This window comes from Parasteatoda tepidariorum, chromosome 4, assembly GCF_982258835.1.
Source record: "Parasteatoda tepidariorum strain Cologne lab strain chromosome 4, Ptep-v5.0, whole genome shotgun sequence".
Classification (NCBI taxonomy): Eukaryota; Metazoa; Arthropoda; class Arachnida; order Araneae; family Theridiidae; genus Parasteatoda; species Parasteatoda tepidariorum.
In genome coordinates this window covers 116,169,645-116,180,467 of record NC_141758.1, presented here as the reverse complement: position 1 = coordinate 116,180,467, position 10,823 = coordinate 116,169,645, and the positions used below count along the sequence as shown (strand labels likewise).

The 10,823-nt window shown below is 24.1% G+C and overlaps 1 protein-coding gene and 1 long non-coding RNA gene across 2 annotated transcripts in view; one reads left to right on the top strand and one right to left on the bottom strand.

The window, feature by feature from the left end:
- The window catches only part of LOC147812596 (pre-mRNA 3' end processing protein WDR33-like), a 612,260-nt gene that overhangs the window by 258,340 nt on the left and 343,097 nt on the right, over positions 1-10,823 (bottom strand). The gene's annotated exons all lie outside the window — the stretch shown is intronic.
- Positions 1,621-10,118, top strand: LOC147812604 (uncharacterized). The gene is made up of 3 exons (XR_015433461.1): positions 1,621-1,779; positions 2,484-2,621; positions 5,171-10,118. It is a non-coding gene; the product is annotated as an uncharacterized LOC147812604 (long non-coding RNA).

Genomic DNA, 10,823 nt, shown 5'->3' with positions numbered 1-10,823 from the left:
TATATATATACATGCATATACAATTGATCTCCGGTTTTACGCTGTTAGTTTTATCTGTACATTATTTTACAGCATTTAATATGCATAATAGCTTAGACATAACAAAATACATTAGTTTTTTTATCAGTAATTTGATAAAGTATAATACCAAGCACAAGGATTTGTTTTGATTAGAGATGAATAAAATAGTCCATGAGACTCCAAAAATTATTAGTAGAAACTGTCATAAGAGGCATATATTTATAGCACCCAAAATAATATAAGTTCAAAATTACTAAGCATATTCCGAAATATCAGAAATATGTTTTAAATTGCTACAAAATAAACATTTCTTAATGATTGTGCTAAATCTTTTTTTAGCTGGTATTTTTTATAAATTTGTGAGATTTGTTCAAAATAATATTAAAGGAAGTATTTGATTGTAAAAGTTTAAAATAAAAAAAAACACAAAAATTTGGATATTGATTATTTTGAGTAGTTTAAAGTTATTGTTCTTCATACTTCTAAAGTTTAAAGCTGTTTCTTCAAACAAACAAATTTCGAAAGTGCAAAACTGTGCTGTTCTATATTGTTCGTAATATTCAATCATACACTGTAATTAATTAACAACATTATGGTTCTTTTATATTATCTCAAGTTTGGAAAAATTATTTTATTTTAACTGGTCTTTTTTAGTGGCAAAAAAACTCTGATTACATTAAAGATAATCTCACCAAAATGCATCTTCATTTAAATCACTTTTTTTGTATAATCGTAGTAAAAAAAGCACAATTTACTTAGTTAAACAGGTATATATGTATATATCTTGTGATGAATTTTTATATCAACTTAGTCTATGTGTACATTTTGTTTTAAGCTCTTTATTTTTTCATTTTATATTTTTCTTATAAATATGTATGTATTTATATTAACTTGTTTTGGAGCTTAGTTTGTTTTCTATGACATATGTTATATTTGTAAGATAGATATGTTTATTTATTTTATTATATGTGAAATTTTAAGATTTTTTTATAAGTGTTAATTTTTATATGAATTTTATGGATTTTTCTTTTCCCATTTTTAAAATAAAAAATATCAACTGATTTATTAAGAAAAGAGTAATGTAAATTTTATATTATTTATTAATAAAATTATTTACTATAAAATTATTTATTAAATAATAAGAAATGAGCTAAATGTATTGGGTGTTAGATTAAATATCCCGCAAATTGTCTTGTTTAGGTAAACACAAGTTCAATGATCTCACACTACCCAGTTGATTTTCTATTTCTTTTTTTATTCAATATCTATTTATAACCCCTATGTAGTTTAGCCTATTTTGGTTCCTGTGCCTTTAAACTTTTAGACCATACTTAAATATCATTATGCCATAAATGAAATTTTTTTTTGTTTTGTTTTGTAACTTTGTAATTTTCATTTTAGTTTAAAAAGGATACTCTGAGTAATTTAAATAGTAACTTTAAATTATTTTTAATAATTTTTTTTACTGAATTACTTTTAAAATAAATTTTTCTTCCTAAAGCTGGTATATTTGTAATTAGACATTATAAATTTTGCTTTTTGAAAATTACATATTTATTAGTTTTAGCGTTTGGTTTCCAAATATTTCCATTGCTATATTGTTTATTTGCTGAAAAAAATGTGTAAATAAAACTGATTTTTTATTTTATTTGTAGAGCTTATGTATGGGAGATACTTCATTTAACAATATGTAAAATGATTCGTTATGTGACTAATCAAGAAAAACAAGTAAATGATGCTAAAAAGAAACTGCAGAAGGTAATTAGTCATTTAAAAGATTTGATCCATATAACTGTTTGCATCTAGGTTAAATCTTTTTGTATATATTATTATTATGTTTCTATGTTTTATTATCACCTATCAAAGGCAAGTTTTTAATTTTCAATGTATGTGTTTGTTTAGTCAATGATGTGGAATAAGTTGGAGAATTGCTAAAAAAATTCTGTGTGAAATTTTATTTAATTGTATAAAAATCCAAAAAATTCCCAAACTTTAGTGACACTATTCAAAATATCCTTTTATCTCTACAAAAAAAAATGCTCTAAATCTGAAAATATATGAGATTAAAAAGAAGTTTTGTAACAGTTCTGTTAAATGTGTTTGTCAATTAAAAATAAATAGACAATGTAAACCTTTTCTTGACTTCACATGTGATCTATGTTTAAATCTGTCTCTAAAATTAAAAATCAATATATTTCCACTTCTTTGATAGCATATCTCAAATCATACTTTGATACCCCGCTTTTATTTTGTTAAATAATTGCTCTCTGAAATGCTTCCACATTAAAATGTAAAGGGTGTCTTCTGATAAAGTCCTGTATTTTATTTTGTTCTATTTCAACTTACTTTTCTATTTCAATTCAAAAATTATTCTCTAATCTTTTTATAAATTTGTTATTTATCTACTCTTTCTGTAAAACGTTTTGTTTTTTCTTTTTTAATTTTGGTTACACATCAAATAGTAAGATGATGCTATGGAAGAAGACAATGAGGAAGATTCTAATCATGTACGACCATCAGAAGGAATGATTGGAGAAATGGAAGAAAAATTAGAAGCGGCCCAAAGTGATTTGAAAAATTTATTCTGAATTATTTTCCTGGTAAGGGTTTATTTTGGTTAGCTCTCCAATTGGCAGTTTTAGTTTAAAAAAATTTTATTTTCTTAACACTTTTTTTGTTGTTTTTCTTAGTCATCATTAAGGGTGTCACGCAGACTCAGTCAATATCCTAATTCTTAACCTAGGAAAAGTCCATCTGACTAAAAAATTTATACATAATATTTTAAAGTCAAATATATTGAAGATTTTAGAGCTGCTATTGTCGACTAAAAAGGCAACTGGAATGAAAATTTTTAAGATTAAGCGACTAATTTGAACTAATTTCATTAATGTATTTATATTTTTTTTTAAAAAATTGCTATTTTTCAATCAATTGCAAAAAATTGTTAATTTTTTTAAATATCATTTCACTAAAATTATCAATTTTCTATATTCCATTATCCATATTTAATCCTCTTATACAAGTTTTTTTTCCCACTCTGTTCGACCAGTGCAATTGCAGCCCCTGATGGGGCATGAAAACATTCTGGTGCCTTGGTCTATTGCAGGGAAAAACAATCCTCGAGCCTGTTGTTTTTGACAGTTGCATATTAATGTAAAATTTTCAGAATTTAATTTAGCTTCAAAAGAAAACATAGTTGAATTCACTTTGAATTTTTTTAGTTTGTGTTAACGTGATGTTTAGTTTATTCGAGTGTTCTTAGCCCTTTTTTTTCCAATGAGTTAGTAGCATCTTTAAAATTGTTTCAGAAATAATAAATTGCACATTTAGTAATAAAACTTGTATATTTTTTAAAACTAAAAAAATATACAAGTATTTAAAACTTATTTACTTTAATGATTGCATGTAAAATTTAGTCATCAAATAAAATATACAAAAAGCTTTTACAGTTTTACCTAATTTTTTTTTTTTTTTTCCATTTCATTTCATTTTACATTGACATTAGGAAGTAAAGTATTATCCTGACCTTTATTTCTTGTCCTGCAGCTTCCAATTGACAAAATCTTGATAAATTCCAAACATTAGTTTTAACTATTTAGCATTTATTCTCTTGGTATATTAATTTTCTGCCATAAGATGGATTTTTAATGGTTACTGGTTCACTGTAAGTATCCAAATGTGCTTGGAATTTCTTTCATTCCGTAAAAACCTGAAGATTGTCAATTAGTACTTTCATCCTTTGAGATTTTCAAAATTTAAAGATGGCAAATTAAAGTACTAAATTAATATTATATAATTAGGTAGAACTTAAATAAGTTCTTTTCCAGAAAATTCTCAATTTCATTAAATATTTTAGCTTAGAACCTTCATTCACTAAGTTCTTCAATTGAAAGAAGAGTTGAATTTGGGCTTTTGAAATATGCTATATATTTTGATGCAATAAACTTTTCAAAGTATAAACATCCTTAATTTTACTTAATTTAAAAAGCCTTAAAGCTTGTATATGGAAGATGTAACAGTTTAAATACTAAGCAATGTCAGACATGAAGATGTTATATGTTCTATGTTATGTGCTTTAGATGTTACTATTTATACAAAAATACCTTTCTATTTTCAAAAATAACCTAGAATAATTATTGTTATTACATTTTAAGAAGTCAGATTATTGTTAACAATAAACTTATAAAAAAATTATCGAGATTGTAGTCACATCTAATCACTTTATTATGAAATATGAATTATGTGATGTATTAGTATGAATTATGTTATTTAGACTATGTGAAAGTTACTAATTATTACACGATTTAGACTATTAATTTGCCATGTGTAAGTAAACTGCATTTTGTTTCAAATATATTTCATAAAGTCATTAAAATGTGCTTTAGAATGTTTGCAAGTTATGTTAAGGATAGATAAGTTTGTTTAAAGCATTTAATCTTTTTTTTTCCTTTTCTGGTTAAAATAATACTGCTGTTTCAATTGTTACATTTTAACGTGTATTTAAACACTAGATTACTTTTTTTAAATTCATTTTCACAAGTAAAATATAACTTATCTAGTGTTGCATTATAGTGCATATTAATGAAACTAAAAAGCCTTTCATTTCTTAATTTTTTCCTTATATTTTATTCTTATATTTTTTCCTTTCCGGTGACTTTGAGTTAGTAGATTCAGCAGAGCATATTTAAAATGGTTCGTCTTGTAAAACTAAGGATTACCAGTATTCTGAATTATTTAGCATGAGGCTGTTGCCCAAGGTCAACTCATAAAGTCAAAATTTACCACACACAATTTTCTCTAAAACTGTTCCATTTAACTGTTAAAAACCTGACTGTTAAAAACCTTTTTTTATAGTATCTATATTAAAGCTTCCTAAAATTTGGAGCGAGTTTAACATTGGAGGCTAAAGTTGCCCTTATAGCCACTTTTCAAATTTCAGAATGTTACATTCAATGATTCTTGAGTTATGAGAGAGACAAACTCTTCATTTCATTATAGATAGTGCAAAGTATAGCCCTTTTAAAAGAACTGTCTTTAAGACATTCTTAACATATAAATGTATTTCTTAAATTCTAACATGTGTTCCTTAACATGCAAATTTATTATTTAAGCTTTTTTTTTTTTAATATGAAGTGTTTTCTTTTTAAAGGGTACAGAATGTGAGCAGTGGAGAAGTAGATCTATGTCATCCCTCACCGTTTTCACCATTTTGGAGATGATTTCCTTTCTTGTGGATAATTAGTGCATCATTTATTGGTTACTATCATCCAATTTTTGACTGGAGTGTTTTCACACTGTAATTTCGTCTCAAGCAAGGAAAGTTCCAATCAATTTTATTTCCCATCTAAAAGAAATCTATATTTCACATTTAAACTAATAATAGCATTAAGAGTGTTCAAAAGATATTCCGAAATAATTGGCAATCCCAGTTTGAAAGGTTTTTTTTCTTCTTTTAACTATGCAAGTTGACCACTTTGGTACAACAATTTATGGTCCACTTAGGCAAATGGCCTATTTATAAAAGGAGAATTTAATTTTTGACTTTTCTTTAAATAAATTTTAGCTTAAACTGGAAATTTGTGCATGTTAATATAAGTATCAATTTAACTTCCTATTATTTCTTTAAATCATCTGAATATTTTTTTTTTTGTATGATGTTAAAAAATATATAAATTCATTAATTACCGATTATTACAGTCATTCTCATTGTTTAACAAATCTTTTAACATTCCTTGCCTTTATTCGTTAAAATTAACTGAAATTTATTTATTTTAGTATTTGAGAAGTTATTGCTTGAATTAAAATATGGTTATATATGATAGTTTGTTACGTTTTTACTTCGAAAAATCTCATATGTGTTCATGGAGAACAGTTGCTCTATGCAGTTATTAAAATGTTATTTATATTATACAGTTATTAATTGGTGAATAACATCCCGGTATTTTATTCAAATTCATGTTTCAATATTTTATAAGCAGTACAGACAGGTAAATTGCAATTTATTTTGGAATATCTTTTAATGTGTTTTACTCTAGTCATGTCTTTTTATAGAATCTCATTTTATTTTTTAATAAAAATTGTATTTTAGTAGATTGAAATAGGATTTTAGTAACTATTTTGATTTTGTTTATTCTCTGAATTCAACTTGTTTATGTATCGTTGTATTTACATATTTTTGTTAACCATTTTTGGAATGTGTTATATTTCCCGTTAGTATTTATTTTTAGTCTTATTCAGATTTATTATAGTAGACTAGTCAATTACTAGTCATGAAAAAGTCATTGAAGTTGTATGTGTTATAATTAGGGTTGCAAATTTATCAGGGAGTGAATTTTCATGCTCATCTCCACGTTTTATTGTTCTTAAATCCAGAAATTTTTTGAAGTGCTGTGATTTGTGTAAAAATTGTTTGAACGGAGAAGTTTTTTCACCTTGGTATTCTAATTCAACACTAATTCTAACAACAATTAGTACTTCTCTGCAGCTTTAAAATTGATAATTTTTTATTGATAAAATGTTTAGGAAAATAGATCAATAGCAATTTCACATGAAAATAGTTTAGAGATAGTAAGATCACCTTACTTAATAAGATTTGGACTATCTTTTCAATTATAAATTAATAAGAGCAATGTGCCTTCCAAATAGTGCAATAAGCTCTTACTTTTCCAGAAATTAATTGAAATGACAATTAGCTGAGTGAGTGGTTAACACCGGCTATATGTCCAGGACTGTAAAATTTATAAAAACTTTGCTAACATTTCTATACGTTTTTTAATGCAAACAAATATTTGATGAAAGGAAAAACATATCAAGAATAATTTAACAATTTGCAATGTTTCTTTGAAATTCTGTTTATATGAATAAATTTAACGTTACATAAAATTAAATTAAATCAAAAAAAAAATTTCTGCTCGTTTACATGCTTATATTTGTATTCCTTGGAAATTTCTAAATTTTATGTGAAATTTGACGATGAACTTGCAACCCTAATTATGATCATTTTAAAAACACATGTAATTTTAATTGTTAATTCATTGTTAAATGATCAAAAGAAATTCTTGGTCTTTAAGAATTCGTGAATTAAGTTTTCAGCAAACTGGTTTTTAGTATTTGTGTTTTGCATGTCATGTTGTTCTATTTGTTTATTATTTAATTAAAAGTGTAAAACTCATTATAAATTATTGACAAATATATTTCATTTATATGTAAAATACAGCAGAACCTTAATTATTCAACGCCTCATCTATTCAGGTATCCGACACCTCTTTCAACGCTTGTTAAACTGTATTGCATTCTAGCTGATGCATTGTTCCTTTTTAGTCATTAAAGTCCTCATTAAATTATATCAAATTACTACTATGATGATAATTCTGAAAAACTCCTAGGAAATGACCCAAAAAAATTGAGAATGACTTTTTTTTCATTATATTGTGTCATAAGATTCTATTATTCATGTCAGAAAAATGAAACACAGGTAAGACAGGCATAAAGCTTCTAAGCTTTAGAAGAAAAAAAATGCTATATTAAATATTGATTTTTTTAAAAAAATAATATTTCTACAATGTTTTGCTATTTTATTCTAATATAATTTTATTCTCCTTAATCAATCATGATTTATTTGAAAAAACTTTTGTTAGACTCTCAAATTGTAGATGAAGTAAAAGAAAAAAAAAACTTTAAACAAGTATCTAAATAATTAAAATATTTGCTTTTTGGGAAAAATAACTTCACATGCCTTTTTATTGTTTTTTTTTTTCTTTTCATTATTTGAATTGATAGGTATTTTCAAACTTTTTGTTTTTTTCCTACTCCCATGCCTGATAAGGGATTCTATTAAACTTTATTATCATTGCTAATTGCTTTGAGTAATTTTACTCACACTTATAAATATTTACATAAAAAGGTCAAAAAAGGATTTCAATTTTCCAACACACCCCTAGTTCCCTGGGTGTTGTATAATTAGGGTTCTACTCTAATATTTTGAAGTGTCTTCCCATTGTATTTCAAAATTTATTTTGTTTTTGCCAAAAATATGTGAAAATAATTTTATTTCTTGGTTGTTAAGTTTTATTAAAATAATGACTGTTCCTAATCTGATTCTAATTTATTAGTGAAATTTTAGTTGAATAGTTTAAATAAAGCTTAAATTGTTTTAAAAATCATTCTATTAAAACTATCATGGTGATCAGTGTTTATAACATACCTAATTTTTAAAATTTTCCAATTAGTTAATATAAAATGTACCTTTTAAAGTGATCCTTTAGTAGGTAAAGAAAATTTACTTCTACTTCTTTTTTTATATTACATTAAAATGAATGAAAGAGTACTGTTATATATCAATTCCAATTGAAATCTGATCAATTACTAGCCTTAATACAGTCGTAAGGCTTTTTAGTTAAACATTTACAATGAATGTGTGGCGAAAAATTGTGTACTTAATTTTTAAAGATAATGATTGTCAGTCTGTAGAAATTTGATTACAGTTGCTAAAAATTTGTTATGTGTTTTGTTCTAATGCAAATATCTTTAACACATGCTTAATTTTTAACAAATTTTTTATAACAATTATGTTTTACAGTTACATAAAAAGTGCAGGACTTAGTATTTATTTTTAATTGACAAAGTATACATTATTTTTATTTATTTTTGGTGTCATTGTGCATTAATTAAACTAAATACAAACACTATTTACCCATAAAACATTTATTAAGGTTAATTATTTTATGTGCAAAATGCATTCAATGTTTCTAACCAACTATGAGGTATTTTTGGAGATAAAATTTATTACTTAGGTACGCTTAATTTTTAATATTTACTGTGAAGGAAAATTTTTATTTTAGGTAAAAATTATTTTATTTCAGTTGTGTGATCATTTATTAAGATTGTGTGATCCTATGTTTTTTATTATTTTGCATATTTATTAATGCTTTTTATTTAAGTTGTGACTTACTTATATTAGAATTAGTGTCTAAATAAATAATTAGTAAAAAAAAGAATTATGCTCAATTTTTCTAGAATTTTAATTTAAATATACTTTAATATTGAAGATAAAATATGACGATCTCAAAATATTACTAGCATCTTTAAAGCTTTTTAAATCTTGTAGTTAATGTAACATATTTCTGAAAATAAGCTTATAAACTTGATAAAGCTTATTTTGTACATTAAAGGTTAATTTTCAAAGCAATCACACCCAGTTAGAAGTTTACATTTTAACAGTTTTTTTATTTGTTTTTAATTAGTGTTTCATGCTAACATGTTTATTTGTATGTAGATTTCATGTTTGTAATATTTTAACCAGTTATTTAAAAAAAATAATGAAGTTTTATCATCTTTGTTAATAAATTATAATTGGTTATTGTGAATTGTTTCTGTAAAGGTGCAGATGACTTACTTGACACAACAGAATTTAAGGAAAATTAAAATATTTTTTTAACAATCGATTTTATGTATAAATATACCTAGTGATCTTGTATTTTGTGTGAAGTATTAAAAAGTTCTACTTTCGATATTAATTTTGAGTTTTATAAAAATTTCAAAAAATGTCTTTATTTCATGTCTTTTATTAAAAATAATCATTCATTATATCATTTATTATTATAGTAATCATTTATATTATTATATAATAGTTATCATTTATATAAGAATTATCATTTAGAAAATAATATAATATGATTAATAATAATGATTACTATATAATGATTATTATTTATTAATCTTTATTATTATTAATCATATTGTTATTACAAAAGTAATATATTTCTCATAATATTTTTCAGTTTGTTTTAGTTTAACATTTCTGTTTATTTTCTCTTACTACACTTTAATTAAATTACTTATTAAAATGTTCAATATTGAATTTCTGAATGTTTAAAGGCACTGAAGTATAACACAAAGAATTTAATCTTACATGCCTGATTTTTGCAATGTACTGCCCGATATGAATATGCACATTTTTGAGGAGTATGTTTAAATTAAGTCTGACTTATTTGCAATTTCAGTCTTGTGTATTTTTGTTGTACTCATTTTTGTTGATTTGTTTTGTCATAAATTTGATTTATCAAGTAGGAAAATAAACTTATAATGGAATTATTATAGCTTTTGAAATTTTATTTTCCTGTGTTTTGTGTTTAAATCTTTTTTTTTTCTTTGCAAATTTATTTCAACTTTTGTAAATAAGGGAATGGGGAAAAAACTGAAATGTTGCTATTTGATTGAAATATATTTTTTAACTTATATATAAAATTTATTAAAGAATTGTATCTAGAAATAATAATCTGACTTTATGAGCAATTTGCTCATTCAAATTGATGCTTTTTTCTTTCATTTAAAAAAAAAGTATGATTTTGCTTTATTTTGCAAACATGAGATTTTTTATTAATCTCTTTTTTTATTGAAAGTGCTTCTTTAATATATTACAGGATTCATGAAGTCTTGGTTAAAGTCCTGTTTCAAGTGGCTTTTTTATTATGAAGTTTTTTTAAGAAAATAATTTTTTGCAAAATGTAGTTAAACTGACTTGAGTTATTACTGTTGATAAAATTGACTGTTGATAAAAATTATTGACTGTTGATAAAAATTATTTATCTACAGTCAATTTGTAATAACTCTAAATGACCAAGAAAAACAAATTGGTCTTTCAGAAGGTTTGACCTTTCAAACATTAATTTTGCATTTTTATTTATTTTTCTTCACAGAGAATTGATTCTTCAGAGGCAAAAAAAAATTCTCAAAACAAGAAATGTTTTTTTTTTTTTTTTTTTTTGGTTTAAAATTATCCTTAATATTATCTTCTTTTTTAA